We start from the raw sequence: 19532 nt of genomic DNA on the forward strand, positions 1-19532 counted from the left end.
GTAAGAAAGCCGGAAAAAAAAGAAGAATTGATGGTAAGAGTGCAAAGAAGCAAGATAAAGGGGAAGATGTGTGAGCACCAGCAACAAATTAGTGGCTACAAAAGCAATTAGATGTAGGAAAACTAATTAGAGCTGCAGAATTAGAGCACAGAAACGGCAACAGTTTGGTATAGCACCTAAAACAACAAAGAAATACTTCTGAAAACTGGAGACAAAACGTTTTATGCCTCACTTCGAGTTTTAAAAAACATGATGTAAAAAACAACTCTGAGACTTTCTAGATGTAAAGCAGTAATTCTATACTATTGGTTGTATATGTTTTTTTCTTAAACCGTTTTTCTTACATTGCTATATTTAGCCTTTAACACTAAAGGAGCCACACTTTATGTTTTTGTTGCACTTAAGGCACAAATTTATAAAATAAAGTTTGAATTATTTTCAATAATTGAATTATTACAGTGCTATATTTTTCTGTTTAAAACAAATCTAATTTCTTTTAACTTAGAGGACAGTACAGATAAATTCCCTTCAAAATCAAACACACCCTGCATCAGAAGATGGACTTAACCCTTGTGCTATCCTAGATGACCCCACCCTTACATTGACATGTTCTCCCTACCATGACAAAGGTGGATAAAGGTGGAAAGATTTCATGTAATCCATGGACACCAGTGAAGATCACAAATCATTGAAGAAAAAAGGTTCAGAGCACTGTTTAGTGGGTCTAAATGACCCAACTCCCAATGGTAAAGTGCCTAGGATAGCACAAGGGTTAAAAAGCAGGAAAGTCAAGCAAAAAATGTTGTGTAACCCTTGTGCTATCCTAGGCACTTTACCATTGGGAGTTGGGTCATTTAGACCCACTAAACAGTGCTCTGAACCTTTTTTCTTCAATGATTTGTGATCTTCACTGGTGTCCATGGATTACATGAAATCTTTCCACCTTTATCCACCTTTGTCATGGTAGGGAGAACACGTCAATGCAAGGGTGGGGTCATCTAAGATAGCACAGGGGTTAATCATTATTATTGGTGCACCTCGTTTTACTATGGAGTATAATAAACATGACAACATTGATGTAGAATCCACAAAAAGCTATACATCTAAATGCATTTACAGTATATACTTTAAAAACTGCAGCTAAACACTTTAGTGCAGCAGAAGAACAGATTTGATTATTTTTGTCCTAATAATAAGCAGCTCTGATAGTAGATTAAAGCTTTCACTATATTTTTAAATTAGTTATCTTACATTTTTGCAGTTCTGAGAAGGGTAAAAAGTGTAATTTTAGGAGTGGTACAGAAACAAGTCAAGTAATTTTTACTAATATAAGATTACCTCACTTTAAAAATCTAAACATAAATAAAATCTTAAATAATGTTTTATTTATTTAGATTGTTAGCATTTTTCTAAGAGACACAATAGAGTAATAAAAGTCACTATTTTTTACATTTTTTAAATATTTTAGACAAATCTGTTTTTCCTTCCTGAACTTTTACAATAAAATATTCTTGAGTTTATTTCTATCACATATTTCTAATTAAAGACAGATTTGACCTTTTGACGACTTTAGATACAAATATGCATCAAACCACTGCAGCTTTAATTACCTTAACTTAGCATGGACTTGAAAGCAAAAAGATTTTTTTTTCATTCAAAAATAAAAGGGTTACAGTCTTTGGATGTTTTAAACTAAACAGTTTTTTTTAAATAACTTTTGTGTGTTTGATAGTGGGCCTTCTGGGATAATTTCAGAACCCAGTTTCTGATCCGGTTATTGTCCGGTCCAAACAGCTCAGCTTTGAAAAGTTAAATGTAAACAATGAAGAGAAATAGTGAGGTCAGGATAGTTTAGCTTCCCTGTCATGTCTGTTGTGTGAATTTACCTGTCAGCTTATGGGAGCATTGCATGACACAGCACAGGGTTCTATTCTATTCTATTCTATTCTATTCTAAACCCCCCATTCTAAAAAACAGAAGAACCTCGCTGTGTCTAAAAGTGGGTAACAGTGACCTCTAGTGGCCAGATTTAATGCAACACGTCTTGTGTAGATAATTTGAAATAATACACGATAATAATTTTACTGACATTTGCTTTAAAGGAAACAATAGACAAAAATGGAAACAAACAAACAAACAAAAAGAAATATTGGACATTGTTTTAAGTGTAAACATGTCCTGTTCTGCAGCCTTGCTCTACATATGGAAACACAAAATTGTTATTTGTTTGTGCGTGCCTTGTGTATAATAAATATGACTTTTCCCCTGAAATTTGTTTTTTTTTCTTCTCTTTTGATGAACAGCTTTTGTCTATTTTTGGTAATACAGTCTTTCTGCTTTGAATATTATTTGATCAAATCAAATCAAACCAAAGTTTATTAAGTGTTGCACTTTTGCAACACAAGGTACCCGAAGTGCGCGTGAGGATTTACAGGAAGTCAGTGTAGGGGATGGTTGCGACATGCACGCTGTTTCTTTACTCGTTGCATCGCAAGGGAGAATATAGGCTTTGATGTGGACGAGAATCTGTGGCCAGACAGACAGCAGCGTGTGGACGGCGAGCAGGGTGAGGACGATGGCCAGGAGAGAGAGGGAGGGTGAGGACAGCGACCAGTGAAGAACTGTTAGTTGGGAAACTCAAGCATTATTTACAGCACTGTAGGCTGCATCATTTCATTGTGTTTATATTATAAAGTATATTATGCTGTATACATTTTTCTTTTTACTCTGATGTATGAAAGTTACTTTCTGTGTGTGAATGATAATGGTTAGATTTTCCTTGGCAGTATGAGTGCAATGTCTGGTGTTACTGTAAACCTAAGAGTCTACTCTTACCCTAAAATCCTTTTTCTTTTTTTCAGTTTTATTCAAAATTGTATTCTGTTAGCTATACAAAAACAGTACAGTTACCATTGTCAATAAAGGACTGAGCTAAGACTGAAAAGTGGACATAAGGGATATTTCAATGGTCCTGTGCTTTAGTGACAAAATATCTAATCATTCTGACTTGCAGTGCCTACACAATGCCATAGGGACAAAGTATTTTGGAGGCACTGACTGTTTAAATGAGAAGTAAATTTAGTTTTGACACATGAGTGAATTGTTTTGGGACGAATATGAGCTTTTGCAGGTGAACCATGGTGTTGTGCCGAACCATCCACATTATTTTGACAAAAGCACCAAGTGTGTTGAGAACGTCCAGTCTGATCAAGAAATGAGCCAAAGCTATTGAGAAGGATCTTTGCCATTTTGGTGGCACTGACTCTTTACATGGGAAAGGAATTTAGTTATGAAGCATGAGTCAACAGTTTTGGGAGATATATTAGATTTTGCAAGTGAGCTATTGTGTTGTGCTAAACTGTAAGACTGTTTTGCCAAATGATCTTTGAGTTTTCAGAATGTAATTCCTGTTTCAAGAAATGAGCCAAACAAATGGAGAAAAACTGTAATGGCCTCATCTTTTTTATTTTTTTATTTTTATTTTTTAACTTGTCCTGTCCAACAGCTAGGCAGGCAGATGAGAGCTGAGGGCCTCTTGTGTTGGACATATTTTACTTTAACAAGAGGGGTTATTAGGAGGGATGTCAGAGGGGGGTGATAGTGAAAGGGGGGGGTAAGACCATGAAGCAGCATAGAGCAGACAGGTTTACTGGTTGTTTATCATCACGGTACGGTTCAAATGTAGTACAAAAAGGGCGGGGCCTGTTCACACACGCTCAAATATTATCAACACACCTGCTAGCTGCAAAAAATGTCCACATGTCAACATGTACACAAAACAGATAGTGTTCACGAACGCATACCTATGCCTTTAAACCAACTAGTGTGAAATCTTTCATTCATTTAATCATGCAAATTATAAGTGCAAAGGTGAGCTAACACCTGTGCTCAGGTGAGTGTTTATGTTCTTCTAAAATGGATGGTGGAATGTGAAAAGAAGGAGGAGGAGCGCCCAGCCACCCCCACACCCAGACCCCCGCCGCAGCAGCAGCGGCAGCCGGAATTCCCCCAACGCCACACGGGAACAGGCAGGGAACAACCGCCCCCCGGGCGACCAAGACCGCCACCCAGGCCAGGGCCAGCAGGACCGCTGCGAGGCCCCCAGAGCCAGAGAGCAGGGAGGCACGGAGGGAAAGAGAGCGCCGCCCCGGCCCAACCAGGAAAGCAGCCCCCCCGCCGCGCCGGAAGAGCCCAACGCAGGGCCCCGCCGGAGATGGCCTCATCTTTGCCTTGAATTGTTCTATTGGATGTCTAGAAAAAAACATTTACAGTGACAGTTTACATTTACATTACATCTTTTGTGTAATGGCTGTCCTGGGGTTAAAACAAGTTCTACTTCCTGTTCAATCAGTGTAGATCATGTGTAAACTGACACCTCCAGGCAGCGGTTCATTCCAGAAACAGAATCAAAGCGGATCCCATTCTGGATCCAACTCTGGGCCTTTCCTGGGTTTCACAGGATGACACGGAACAAGATGCAGAGAAAACCCATCAGCCAATGTAATCAACCGTCAGAGAACAGGCAGAACGCTCTGACACAGAGGGCTCTGCCAAAGCAGCTTAAATAGAAAAACTAATAAACCAAGTGCAGGCAGCTGTGTGTTACACTGAGTTTTGGCTTTTTTTTGTTTTATCAGTATAAAAACAAAAAGGATGTTTCCTTCTCTTTTGATGATGCTTCTTAATGAGGAAAAGCACATCATGTCTTAAGACAAGGGAGATTTAAATGGAGATTCAATGCTTCAAAGCTGCTGGTTCAGGTCAGGAACAGGTACAGCTCAGAAACGCCACAATTTTTTAGAAAAATCAGAAAAGATTCTATGAAAGTAAAAGAACAAGTTAAAACTGGTCCAAACAGTCTCTTTAAGCTTTGCTCCTCTTTGTTATTTCTTTGGGCTTTAAGTCAGACTACAGTTTCCCAATAGGGTCTTACACATCTGCAACATGTGATTGTGCAGACCTTTCCACAAAAACAAGCTGTGGTTTCTCTCAAGAGCATGTCATCGTGAGAGACGCTGGATTCTCCAGTTTGGGCCTGTAGGTTAGGTTTGTGCCCAATGTTAAAGTGCCTAGGATAGCACAAGGATTACACTAAAATGTGTATATTAGGCTAAAAAAAAAAGCAACCAAATTAACCCTTCTGTTGGTCAATTCTACAGAAGTCTGTCTGTGAAAATACCTCCAACAGACAGAGAAGGAAGACCAAAAACAACAAGTTGTGTGAGGCAGCAGCCAATAGAAAAGCTCTGAGTGATGTCAGTAGGTTGTATTTGATTGTCAAGTCTACTCTGTATCCCCATGCAGTAAAAAGTTGGACCACATTCATCCTGTATTCCATTTTTTCAAACAAAGTTGCCCCCATTGTCGCATCTGTAACTGCCCCATCGTATTAAATGAAGTCAATATTATAATATATTTCTTTTCTCTTGGTTGGCTTGTTCACTTCATAACTGCAGGTCAGATTTATTTCTTCAGGCACCTTTGTATGTGTTTCAGTGAAAACATTGAGGCCGACTACCACTTCTTTTGATCTATTATAAAAGCCTCCACAGTAGTCTTTTTTTTATTATGATTATGTTGATTTTATCCGAAATCAAAAACCTGTGTGGTTTTCTAGGACATACTTTCTGCAGAGCGCCAGTAATTCATTAGAAATTCCATCTGGGGTGTTGTGGGCAGGACTGTTGCCGTCATCCATTATAGTTTTGGTCTTAATCCGTTTCAGCTATATCAAACAGATCCTTTGATAAAAATAAACTATAAAGTCCCCATAAATCAAATAACAAACAGCAATTGACCAGAAATCTTTTTTATTCTAATTATTTTGTATAGATTTACATTTGTCAGAGACAACCTTTCTACCTAAATACGTTTAATGCTAATTTTTAGCTTCACGTTTGTTTGTTTTTTTGCAACATGTTGATGATTATTTCAATATTTTTAATTTAACTTCATTATTTGGTTTTTTAAAGCCGGTGACATTTTGTAAATTAATTTAAAAGCCTTTTTGTCCGAATGGAGCGACACAAACTCAGTTGTCTTGTGCCCCATGGCTAAAGAAAAACAGTACCAAAGAAAACAAAAACACTGGCCCAAACTATTGCCATCTCAGCTGAAAGTCCGAGCACGCGCAGGACGGACAGAGCGGCGCGCGCGCGCGCAGAGATCCTCGCGCCGCTTGTTATTAACGTTAATAACGTTATCTCTCGCGTCACTCATGTCTCAACAAGGACCGCCACTGCAGAGGAGCCGAAGACTGCGGTTCAGGTGCACCGCTGTGATTGAATTACACTGAAGTTCGTGGCGCTGCGGTGTTGGAGAACCAACCGTGGCCCAAATCGGCCGTGTTTGTCATCTGAACGAAGGCTGCCATTGTCTCTTCTCTGACGGGACTCTTCCAGGAACGACCTGCCGCCGACCGGTCGCTAACTCCCAAGGTAAGGGATGATGAGGCGGAACGACTGTCATGGGGCAGAAACAGGGGTATTGTGTGGGGTTGTTGGTGACTCCCGCGGGGTTGTTGAGTGGTAGCGCTCTGTTTTTATTACTTTGTCAAGTCGAAAGTACCAAAAAACATCCGGTTTGCCGCTTTATTGGTTGTTTGCAACTGTTACGGGTTCTTGTCGTCAAACGCTCGGTCAAGTTCAAAGACCGCCACGGTCGCCCCGCGCGGCTGATGGAAGCCCGCCGCGGCGCGCGGGGTCCTGCTCCCCTAAACTTGTGGTAGGTGAGTGCAGACGGGATAGACAACAAGGCTGCCATTGTACCGGATCAGCGGCGGATTAACGGAATTCCTTCTTTCTGCACTGTCTGAATGGCTTGCAGCCCCTCTCTGCCCCCTGCCCTGCCTCTGTGGGGGCGCAGCACAGCAAATATGCCCATAAATACCCCTAACTTTTCAAAATAATATTCAACTTGGACACTAACTATGAGGCCCCATTGTTTACTAATCCAACATGTGGATGGGCCAGAGATCATTACTGTTCTGCTGCATGGAAGACAAGTGGTTATTTTTAATACAATAGAACCAAATATACACATCGTTTATTGTCAAATTAAATAATTCCAGTGTATTCCATTTTTATTAGTGGTTTAACCCTTAGTTCTACTTTAATCAGACAGTATTACAGGCTTTAAACATGTTTATCTGGGATGTTTGTGTTTTTTTCTGTCATCCTAAACTCTCGCCGATATCCAGATGTGATATTAATTTTAGGCCTGCAGTCCTCCCTGGTAATAAACCACGTTGCTCCAGATTTGCTGTTTCTTGCTCCTCCACCCCCTCACCCCCCCCACCCCATACACTTGCACATCATGCCTGACATGCACCATGCCTCAGCTCTCCCCTCCTCCCCCTGGAGTATGCGGCCGACCAACATGTGGGGAGGTAATCCCAGCTATTAGGGTAATCTCCTCAGCATGGCGATCAATAGGGGAGGGTGTGTGACACAACTACCAGACAAGAGATGCAGAGAGGGTGGAGATGGGAAAAGGGGGGGGGGGGGTTACGACAAATTTTGTGCTAAAGAAAAATGATTTAATCATCTAGATTAGGTCAGGAGACGGGGTCTGGACAGGAGCTTGTTGGTGGAGGGGGGGATGGGTGCAGACATAGGAGACAGGAGGATGTTAGGGGTTAAGGCCATCTCTACTTTGAGGAGCTGCCTTGCCATAAGGTGCATCGATTTCATAATCTAATCAAATCAAATAGATTCTTTATTTTCAAGTGTGACAGCTAAAACAGAAATGCTGCACAAATGCCAGAGCGGTGACCAAGTAAAAATAAGCAAGCAACATCGTTTTAGATTTCTGCTTCAAAACCCATTTACCATATTTTTCAGACTATAAGTCGCTCTGGTGTATAATACTACGTTCATACGCATTTAGCCCATGGTGTTCACACTGGACAAGCAGTTTTTACTAGGGCATGTCAACCATCTACAAATGGAAGAGGCTTGGTGGAAAATGTCAAAGTGGTCCAAATCTTGCTCCAGGCTTTTTCTTTAACAGTTCTAAAATGATTCATGAGGGACTTGGTGTCCACCTGGTTTAGCGTTCAATAGGTGTGCGTTTTGTACGTAGAGCCCAAAAACGCTCTTAACCCTTGTGCTATCTTAGACAACCCCACCCTTGCATTGACGTGTTCTCCCTACCATGACAAAGGTGGGTAAAGGTGGAAAGATTTCATGTAATCCATGGACACCAGTGAAGATCACAAATCATGGAAGAAAAAAGGTTTTTCTAAAAGATGTAATAAAAGTTAAGTTAGAAGATTTAGAAACTGTTTGATGTGTGTTCGTTGTTGTTTTAAGACGTTTAGAGGAGAGACTCGTTGCGCGCCGAGAAGCTGTCTCTTTAACCCAATGCATCATGGGAGATGTAGTGCAAAAAATCCGCCAAACGCAGACAGATTGGCGTCTCTGAGCTTCATTGTTTTGTTCACTTGTTCCATGGTCTGACACCGGATTCTGTGGAAAGCTACACCGCTAAAGATGAGCTTTAGCTAGTATTTTGTTTTAACTGAGAGACTTTAGGAGTTAAATCGGTACAAGGAAGTGAAGACTTTAACCACTTCTGATTGGTCAGACTGATGACATGTGATTAAGCCCTCCAAGAATGATTGGTTGATTGGTGGAGACAGTTTAAGGGGCGGGACTTTTCAGAAAACGGCTTTAGTTGCTGCTAAATCGCGGTACTGTCATTCTTATAAAATGTCTTTAATAGAATCAAATAAACACAAAGAAAAAAGTATTTTACGATCTTTCATATTCCTAATTTCTCAGTGTTTATCAGGGCCTGTTTGGATGAACAAAGAGCTGATATCTTGGAGATGGAAAATGTTGTTAGATCAGTTAATGAGGGCAATTTCCCACGGCACACTGGACCATCTCCCACGGCACACTAGTTGAAAAACACTGGTCCAGATGACCCAACTCCCAATGGTAAAGTGCCTGGGATAGCACAAGGGTTACAAAAGTTCGAAACACGCGTTTACATATTTTTTTCCTTTGAAATGGCGTCTTGAACGCATGTTGCTGAACGTAGGATAAGTCGCAGCAGTCAAAAATGCAGAGTAAAGGAGAAAAATATAATATGTTGCACATTTGGGAGAAATGCATTCAACAAAATACTGTAACAAGAACAGACTGAGTGGCTAGGGAAGACCACAGCATTAAATCCCTGTCTGTCGCGCTTTGCCTGATGCCCAAATCGTGCCTCAGGACTTCAGATTGCGTCTGTACATGTAGTGTACGGAAGATAGCCTACCTGGTGTCGCGCAGGTGCCGGAGTTCTTCTGATAGAGGCTGGGTGGGGTCCACTTGTTGCCCTTCCTTGCCCATTCCTTGCAGGCTGCATTATCCCTGTGGCGCTGCGTTGCGCCCGGCCTTGTCTCGGCAACACTGCCCCCAACCCGACCTCACCGTGGACTGAAGTGCTCCCTGCACCTTCTCTCCCGTATGTGAGAGGGACAGGGCGCACTGTTCCTAGTGCAATCTTACAGGGTCACGTCGCCCAGCGGGCACAAGGGGTCGACAGTAATGTCGGCTACCCACGCCCTAGTTCCCTTTTTAATGATTATCACTTTTGTTTTGTTTTTTTAAATAGGACCAAAATGATCCATGCAATGATCATTTTACTGCATCTGCTAAGATGTGTGTCATTGTTTACTGCCCTCTCCAATATGACGTCCATCTTTACATTGGACAATAGTAACAGGCTGTTGTAGGGTTGCTAGCCTATATTACTCATTGACCCATAAATACTCACAGTTACACCTAGGGGCAATTTAAAGTAATCAATCAACCTATAAAGCATGTTTTTGGACCGTGGGAGGATAAAACTTTATATCACATATAAGTCCTGGGTATAAACTGCTCTCCTGGTCAAACAATGCAAAAAAGCAAAGATCTTATTTACAAGAAGTATTATTAATACTTTGTGTTATTAAACTCCAAAGTCATCAACACCTTTTAAAAGCAAATTAAATTCAGTTTTAAAGCTCTACAGTCCTGTTTTATCTCAAATATTATATAAGTGAAAAATTCTGTCATTAGCATTAAGGATTTTAAATTTTTTGCAGTTTTTATTGTTTTAAATAAGAACATTATCAAATACTTTGCTGTATCTCATTTGTCATGGTACACACTAGGGGGGAAGTGTCACACATAAAAACCTAAGCAGAGAAATGACACTAAAAAACACGACGGAATACAAAAACCCCCTCCTCTAGCACTAAGACTCTTTGCTGCAAAGCCTCATAATCTGCCTTCAAAAAAGTGTGGATCCATTCTTGCTGAGTGTGCATCACCTCGTTCGCTGTGATTACCTCATATTGGATTCAGAGGAATGCTAACACGTGTTAGCATTGTCTGTTTTTAGCTGGGTCCTGCCTAAGCTCATAAAACATCACAGTAAGAAAGCTGATAAAGAAATGTGATGAAAACAGATGAATATTAATAAAAAACCAAAGATATTTAAACTAAAATTAAATGTCAGACTAATTAACTACCAGTACTACTATTGAAATAAAGATAACATATATTTTTTATAAAAACTGCACAACATATACACACAAAAAAAAACAATAAAAGTAGATGTACATGTACTTTTTACATGTACATGTAACCAGGAAAGCCTTGTGAACTCAATCTGAATGGGCAGAGAATGGTAATAAGTGTCACACCTGCATCTGCTTGGGTTTGGACACAGCAGTGAACTGTAGATGACCACCGTGCCTGGAATAACCACACAGTTTCAACAGCTGCTCTCTTAACGGTGATATTGCCAGACCAAGACAGAAGAAGGAGGTTGGAAGAAGAAAGCCGGCCAGTCCTGCTAATTTTCTGATTCTAACAGGCACTGCTAAAGGCACCACAACCAGTATAAAGTGTGAATGCTCCACCAACATTCTGCATGCTGGATAACAAAGGATCACATCTAGTTATCAGTCAGTGTACAGCCTGTAAATATTATCTTGGCATCGTTAGACTCAGACTGATGGTTGGATGAGTGGTAAAATGTTTCACCAGATACCAGTTTCCAGATGCTATGACTCAACATTAAGACGTCACCTGGACAAGAGTCTCCAATGACATTTTGTCAGACTCAGTCGAACAAAAATACACTGCCTTCTGCAACATGCATTCAAGGGACCGTTGTCATTGAAACTCTATGCAAAAGTTTGTTCATGCATTTTTTTAAAAACCTTTAAAACTCTTGCGTTCAAACGTAGCTACGTACATTTTTTAAACTGTTTTCAGGCTCTACTTACAAAATGCCCAGCCATTGTAAGCATTAAAAGTTAAACAAGGTCAAACTTTGACCAGTCAGGGACGTGGATTTGGTAGTAACTAATTGATGGCGTCTTTTTTAATTCACGGAAGTGCCCAACGTTTGACAATTGATCTTGAAAGAGAAATTAATAATTGCAGTTTGTGCCCTGATGGAATTATGACACAAATGTTTTATATATGGGAATAGATCCGTAAAAGACAAAGCCTGAAGCAAGATTCAGGGACGGAAAAAGATGCTCTTCTAGGTAAACCCCATGGGCTATCCTGAGGCTCAAGAACCCATATTTTGCATGTTTTTGAACATACGTCACATGCCCACTGTGTATATATGTAGCTTAAGTGTCAAAAGCTCAATCCTGGCGAATGAAGATATTTATTCATTCAGGTGACGCCTTAAAGTTTAGTCATGACAAATGTACCTTATTGCTTCTCTTCATTAAAACATTTAATCAATTATCCAATATAAGTGGTGAAATAGTTCAAGAAGACTCAATCACAAAACAAGCTAAGTTCTGCTTACTTTGATCATGTTGTTTTTGGCTAAATTAAATTTTGTTTTTTAGCGCTAAAATAATTTTTTGCCAGAATAATACATTTTTTTGAATGTAAATTCCTATATAATGGATCAAAATAGTGTCAATATGAGATGTAAATCGTGTAAAATTTCCATGAGTTTATCGATTTGTAGTTATAGTAGAGCTGTTTTAACAATAATTTCATCATATTTTAGACCATATGCTGCATATTTCAAAAACTTTAATAAAAAATATCATCTTACAGAAAGAAACAAAATAGTTTTTAAAAATCAATGATGCACCGATAGTAGCCTAATTACTTATCTTACAACATAACAAGCAAGGCAGCTGTTTTTGCGGAAACTTAAAATCACCCCAGACAAACATCAAGAAAAAAAGACTTCAAAATGTAGCCTGATTTTTTTCCCTCCAATTTTGGTAAAATGTTGTAATATTTTTTTACGTTAGCTAAAATTATTTTTTAAAAAGTAACTGGAGTATTTGTTGACTACTGGAACAATTGGTTTCAATAATTTTCTTTAAAATTCCAATGTTTTCTTATTTTCCCCTTTTCCAGATATATTTTAGACAGCTGCTTTGATAAAGTATTTTTTTAAGTTATCTTTTGTAGGTTATTACTTGTAAAGGAAGGCAATTTGATCTCTTGCTACTTGTTTCTACAGAAACAAACACCTGTCCCTGCCTTTTAACCCTTGTGCTATCTTAGATGACCCCACCCTTAAATTGACGTGTTCTCCCTACCATAAATAAAGGTGGATAAAGGTGGAAAGATTTCATGTAATCCATGGACACCAGTGAGGTTGACAAATCATTAAAGAAAAAAGGTTACGCGCACTGTCTAATGGGTCTAGATGACCCAACTCCCAATGTTAAAATGCCTAGGATAGCACAAGGGTTAAAGGGGCTCAACTTGCTTGTGGATAAGCTGATGAAGGGCAAGCCAGACCAAGGATTTGACACAAAGAGAACACAGTTTCAAAATAAAACTAACAGGATATTAAAACAGGCAAGGACCTGCCAAACTCCTAGAAGATAGTTAATGAAAGAAATAAACACCAGAATGCAGAAAACCAGAAGATTTCTGAAGGATTTCATTTCCAATAGATAGCAGTACAGAGAATGGAATTAAGTTTTTATATTTCTTTGAGAAAAAATATTATTATATATCTTATTGGGTTTGGAAAACCCAATAAGAAAGAATTCTGATTTATTATCTTTTAAAACATGAGAATCTGTATTTGAGTGGGTAGTAATAATATGAAGCTCAAGAGTGTGAAAAAGGAAACTTCTCCAAAAGCTTTGTTGACATCTTCTTTGAAATTAAATACTTGTACAAAGAAATAATATAGTAGAACATAAATCCAGCTTGTGGTGTGTCAGCCAAGTTCCCGGAAAATAAAAAACAAGAGAATCTTGGCCTTAAGTGTCCAGTGGATGATCTGGAGTTCAAACACTGGGGAACAGTCCAGATGGAACATAGGAGGGATGAGTAAGGGGTTCACAGATCCCTTCTGTTTCGTCCCAGTGAGACTGCGAGAGATGAGATTGGATGAGTCTGAGGGAATCAGGTTACTATCGGCCCATTCTACTCCAGAGAAGCGGTGGTGTAAAAGATGCAATACCCCAATGGGAAACCTAATCCAGACGCTCTTGCCAGCTGTCATTCTCTGTGACTCTTGGGCAAAATAGCCAAGCAGTTTTTAAGTTACTCTTGTTCAATTCTTGCTTTAATCAGAAGAAAATCCTACTAAAACAAAATACGCATATCTTATTTATCAGAAATGTTCTTACAAATTAAAAGTTACTGGAGAATTATTGCTTTTACATGTGTAAAAATTGCCTTTTACTTCCACATTTGTTTCCTCTCTTCTCTCAGCCCTTAACATTTCTCGATCTTCTCATGTTCCTACTCCCTGACGTTGCTCTTTCCTGAGATTGCTACATCTATCATTACAGACTTCATCTCCTTTTTCTCCAGCACTACAATATCTGAACTGTTAGCCATTGCCATTTTTGTATCTAGAAGTGCCACTAAATCCACTGGATCTTATTGTGATCTCTCCACTTTGACCTTTGTATTGGATCTCTGTTGCTGTTGGTAGCTGATCACTAATAAATCTATTATCTATTATCTATCCCATTTTAGTTGTTATGTTCTATCTGAGGATAGATACTTTTGTGTTAGTTTATCTTGGGGGGCTTGGTACCAAATTGGAGTTTTGGGATGTTGGTAACATTTCCTCCTCTGACCCGCTGTACCATTTGTGTTTTAATTCTTCAATTTGTAGTTGCTTGTCTTGTTGTTTTCCCTAGCAACACTTGATCCTGGGTTTCCTGGGGGCAAGGACCTGATCTTACCCATTAATTATATGAGAGAACTAGACTGAGTAACCCCTACCCCATGAGATTCCAAACAGGAAGGACCTGCTGGTTCCAGGAAGCCAAAATCCCATAGATTTCTATTGAGAAATAAACACCTATGACTCATATTTTCTTGCTCTGCTACCTTTTTGTTAAGCATGTTCTCCCTAACCCTAATCTTTTTCTGTAGAGCAAGTTATTCAAGTTATAAACTGGCCAATCAAATGCCGCAATAAAATTACAATGTCTCTGTCAATCTACAATTGATTGACAGATTGAGATCCTGATTAGCAAGAATGGTTGCCATAGAAATGATAACTGAGAGTGGCATCTGAATTGCAAAAAAATGGCGACTAAATTGACTTCATAGTAAGCCATTTTCTATGGGTGACATCTCATGTACTCAGTCCAGTTCTTGTATACAGTCAAAGATCTTACAGCTAAACAAAGCCGCTTTATATATAACGTGATAAAAATAAATCATCAATGAGTATCACTTTACCTATCAGTAATTGATTTAAAAAAATACATATTTGTCATCGTTTGTACAGTTACCAATTAATCATCAATCTCAGTAAGAATTAAGGAGTGCAAAAATGAAGCAATCAATGTTATGTATTGTAATGTGTTATGTAACGTTATGCTAAAGTGAAACGACAAACGTCTTCCTTAGGTGGGAGCATGACGAAAAGTGATGCAGTAAAAAGACACCATCCAGAGTGATAGAGACACATAAAGGGAGACAGGGTGAGTCTGAGCTGACCTTGCCATGATAATCTAATCCCTGTCGAGAGTGCTTTTTTTAGAGAGCAAGTTAATGCCAGCAGATTATGCTTCAATGTCTCCCACACTAGCCAATCCAAACTGAAAAAGAGTATGGGGTCTTTGTCACCTACCTCACCAAATACATAAAACACAAATAATTGAGTAGACTTTTCTTCCTCTACCTTTCTGGTTTTAAGTGGAGTGAATTTTTCAGGAAGCACGTCTGGTAAAACTTCTGCCATTTGTTCCTTTGCTCTGGTCTTTGTCTTGTCATAGATGCACCTTAATGCACTAAGGGGCATCCACGATAAAAGGCCACTCATTGAGCAGCTCATCTCATGCAGTGAAGAGTAATCCCTGTATATTGTTGTGTAACCAAGTGTGGAGATGGGTAAGGAGGGGGATGGGCAGCGATGTGGAAGTTTCAGCACACTGTGACTGTTGAGCTCATGGCCGTCTAATCTTTTAGGTACATTAGGCGGCCCAGCCTCAGAAGAGGGCTGCTTCACCTCTTTTTCTTTTTTTCAGGCAAGTAAGTGTTGACAAACACCACACATTGCTAAAATTCAAACCTGGGTGTCAAGTGTGTGACTATGCAGATGATGGTGTCCTGTTTGACCCACTTCAATGCAGCAAATGTTCTTTCTCTGTACATAAAATAGTTGGTATATGTCTCAGTTATTATAATTAAACATATTAGCATACAGCTTAACTGTTACAGCTATTAATCCTCAAAGAAATTGTTTTTAAACATTTTGGGCTAAATTTTCTTTTTCCAAAGAAATTGGAGATTTATTTGAAATAATTATTTAAAGAGGCTTGTTTATTTGTTACTTTTTAAAAGCACAACATTTTTTAGAGAAAGAAAAGTAATGTCATATATATATATATATATATATATATATATATATATATATATATATATATATATATATATATATATATATATATATATATATAATTTTCTTTGCAATGTATGCTTGCATTTTCCGCACTATAGGGTGCACCACATTATAAGGCGCACCGTCAGTGAATGATCTATTTTGAAACTTATATTAAATATAAGGCACATTAAGGAAGACAAAAAATTCAGAGAAAAGTCTGCTAGTTAGTCAGACTTTAACTAAGGTCAAGAGAACTGTAACACAGAGCCTCGTTTGCAACACATTAAAAAAGACTACTACCACTAAGATAAACATTATTGTGAGTACGCTAACACCAAAAAAAACAAAACAAACAAACAACTGTCTGACACTACTCTACACTTTAAGTCACATTAACGTGTTAACAACAACATCCGACCAAACATTTTGACAGTGTGCCGTGTACCTCTAAAAGTCGCTTCAACATCAGGAAACACAACCAGAATTAATGCATAAATAGGTGTCCTGGATTATAGGTGCAGTTCTTTTTCCTTAAGAAAATCTAGGCTTTTAAATGTGAAAATATGATAAATAAAATACGCACTAAAAAAACTATATGTTTAATTCATCAAGGTATTTTGTTTTCCTAGGATCAAATTATATATTTCCTTCTGCTTTGATTACATTGTAAAAGCTCTTATAACAACATTTTGTACACGACATGTTTCAAACACTTTCAACTGGCACTAAGCTTCTTGTAACGTTAGGCTAAAATGGTCTTTATGTCTGAACTACATTTAGCAGAGGAAGCAGTCTTAGTTTCTGTTCTGGCTTTGGTCTTTTGCCTTGCCGGCCACAAATCTGTGGATGCGAGGTGAGGCTTAACAAGTGAGTATTGCTGGAAACACAAGCATAAGGACAGTCACATGCTATTTCCAGTCAGGGGTATGTTGGCACGGGTTTGTGGATGTGAATTTTTGGATGACTTCAGCGGCCCACACACACAGTAGAACAGGAACATTTGCATGCACAAAGAGGATAAAGAAAGCATCTTTTTTATAAGAAAAGAAAGGAAAAATCCTTTGTGGAGTTTAGATGCATCCTGCAGCAGATATCTGCTATTTCCAATTTGCTGCAGCAGTGAGGCACACACACCAGACATTTTCACACACACATCACACCAACATGGGCTTTCAGAATCCATGCCCTGACCATAGGGAGTTTGTGCTGAGCTGGTTTGGACGTCAGGATGAATCAATATGAGGACAGCTGACTGGACATGCCTATTCATCTGCCAAAGAAAAGCGAGAGGAAAAGGGAGTGAAAAGAAATGAGTGGAGCCCCGGAGCAACATGTTTGGCTGAATTGCTTTACTGATTCTCTAAAATGCATTTTGGGTTTATGGAATGAAAGCTGAGGAGGTTGAAAAGATAATTGATGGGAAGGGGGGGTGGGGGGGGTGGGTGGAGGTAAGACGTATCTACAATTTGTTTTAGCTAAAATACAGGGAAAAAAATAAAATAAAAGTCATTTGCAAAAGACCTAAGACAAAAGCTGTGGCAACAAAGGCATAAGCTCGTAATATAGAGGTGGCGAGCTCCAAACTGATGGCCTGTTTATACCCATCTGTTGCCTTCAGCTCTCTGACTTTATCCCCATTGTGTTAACTCATTATATTCGCCTTAACCTTGACCGCTTAATTGCCACCCTCCAGTTTCTCTCGCATATCCTCCGCCTCTTGGAGACAGTGTGCCACATTGGCCGTGCACTAATCTGATAGCGTCTGCCTACAGAACACCTGCCATATCCCGAAAGGCCCTCGGAAAATCTTCCATATCCAGGAAACGACACCCATTCCAAACCAGCACCCAAAAAGATCTGCATGTAGACAGATGTGCACATGAATTCATTTTATAGCTAAACCTATATCCATCACTCACTGTTGTTTAAATGCATGCTTTTCCTTACACTTCAGACCCTGACAAACACAAACAAGCCATTTCTTTTTTAGTGCTGCTTCTTCTCCAGACATGGATTTGAAGAGTGTGACGTGTGGATCCAGGTCTCTTTAGTTTAACAATCACTCTCTCGACCCCCTAATGAGGGCTGGAGGGCCAGACATGAAGCGATGTGACAGTTCTGGTGCGGCCAACACAATAGCAGGTTTTTCTTTAGACTGCTCGGCTGGCTGTATACCAGAGTACCTTCCTTTCACTAAGAGGCAACCCAACAAATGGTCATTTTCGCTTGAGTAACGTGTTTAACCATGCCTGTGCTCTGCACTGTTTTTCATGTAGAATGGAAAAAATAGCTTTTGTGCTCTGGAGTGATCCATTTTTTTTATTATGAGTCTAAGAGCTAAGGGGGTCTGGCAGCTGCAGTAATTATTTTTTGTCATTTCAATTACGAGTGTTGGATTTGTGTGCATTGGATCGCATTAAAGCGGATAGAATTGTCTGTTCTTTGTCAAACATGAAAAATGTTAAAAAGGAACATTTAGAAATATGAATCAGGGCTTAGACTGTGTCTGTGAGTTTGTAAAATGAAGTTTGCTGATAATGGATTATCGATCGTGAATTAGAGAGGATGCCCGCTTGGGGTTGATCCTGATTGGACAGGATTGAACAGTTCTCCTCATGCTTCACCTCACATACTCAGTTTAGGCTCAAACAACCCCGGGACCAACAGACACATGTTTGTTGGGACACTGACTCATAGTTTAATCTGAACAGTCAAATTACCCAGAGTGCAATGTAATCTGTGATTCAAATAGTTTAAGCTATAAAACCTAAAACCTGTTCTTATGTTTTTTCCCTAACGGAAAATTATACAAATACAGCTATAAAGTTTTAGAGAAGGGGGTCACAAGTTGATGCAGGTGGAAGATTTAACAGGTAAAACTAAAAACTGTTGATAAGTTTAGCTGAAAGATACTGTTTTCAGCCAGAAGAGCCTACAAAATTCATGAATTCATGAGTGTAAATATTGGTGTAGAAACCAAGAAAACTAAATTGGAGAAAATTACAACTGAACATAGGTGTACAGTTAATATTTCACTTTAATTTCCCAGTTGTTAAGCTTTAAAGATTTATACAAAACAGCAAGGCAGCGTAGTTGTATTTACATTTAATAAGTTTGAGAAGTGGACTGAGTGACTCCTCCCCCCCGGGGCTCCAAACAGGAAGTACCCGCTGGCTCCAGGAAACCAAAATCCTTCCAGTGAGAAATAAAAATCTATTACTCAGTCATTACACCAGAATAACCATTTCTGTTCTACCACCTATTTTTAAAATGTTCTTGCTAATACAAATTTTTTCTTTAGTAAAAGTTATTAAGCAATCAGATGTCTCAATAGAAGCATGTGGTCAAAGGTTGAACATTTAAAAGGTTTGATTGACAGATTTCGTGTAGCCCGCTTTCTATTGGTAGGGGTGTGGACTTCAAACAAGCTCACTCCTGATTGGCGAGAGTTGTTGCCATAGAAATGATGACCTCAACTGATTTGGACCAATCTTTGCTTACGGACAACATCTGGTTCAGACATAGCGGCATACATATTGTGGAAAAATAGCGACTGAATTGACTTCATTTGGTTGGAACTTAAAAGCTTTGTCCGAATTCCTTCAATACTCACTACATAGTGCACTGTATAGTGCGTTCTCCATTTTATAGTGCTGCTTGAATCTAAAGCTATGTCTGAATTCCCACCCTAA

At 39.1% G+C, this 19532-nt stretch overlaps 1 protein-coding gene across 2 annotated transcripts in view; it reads left to right on the forward strand.

Moving 5' to 3' along the window:
* The first annotated feature begins 6129 nt into the window (after nucleotides 1-6129).
* LOC101160989 (zinc finger protein 516) overlaps nucleotides 6130-19532 on the forward strand; it is a 28575-nt gene continuing 15172 nt past the window's right edge. For both annotated transcript variants that reach the window (XM_023960025.1, XM_011480775.3), the window contains exon 1: nucleotides 6130-6437. The gene's annotated coding sequence lies outside the window, so the exon portion shown is untranslated. The remainder of the gene's footprint in view (nucleotides 6438-19532) is intronic.

The sequence above is a fragment of the Oryzias latipes genome, chromosome 11 (genome assembly GCF_002234675.1).
Source record: "Oryzias latipes chromosome 11, ASM223467v1".
NCBI classification, from domain to species: Eukaryota; Metazoa; Chordata; class Actinopteri; order Beloniformes; family Adrianichthyidae; genus Oryzias; species Oryzias latipes.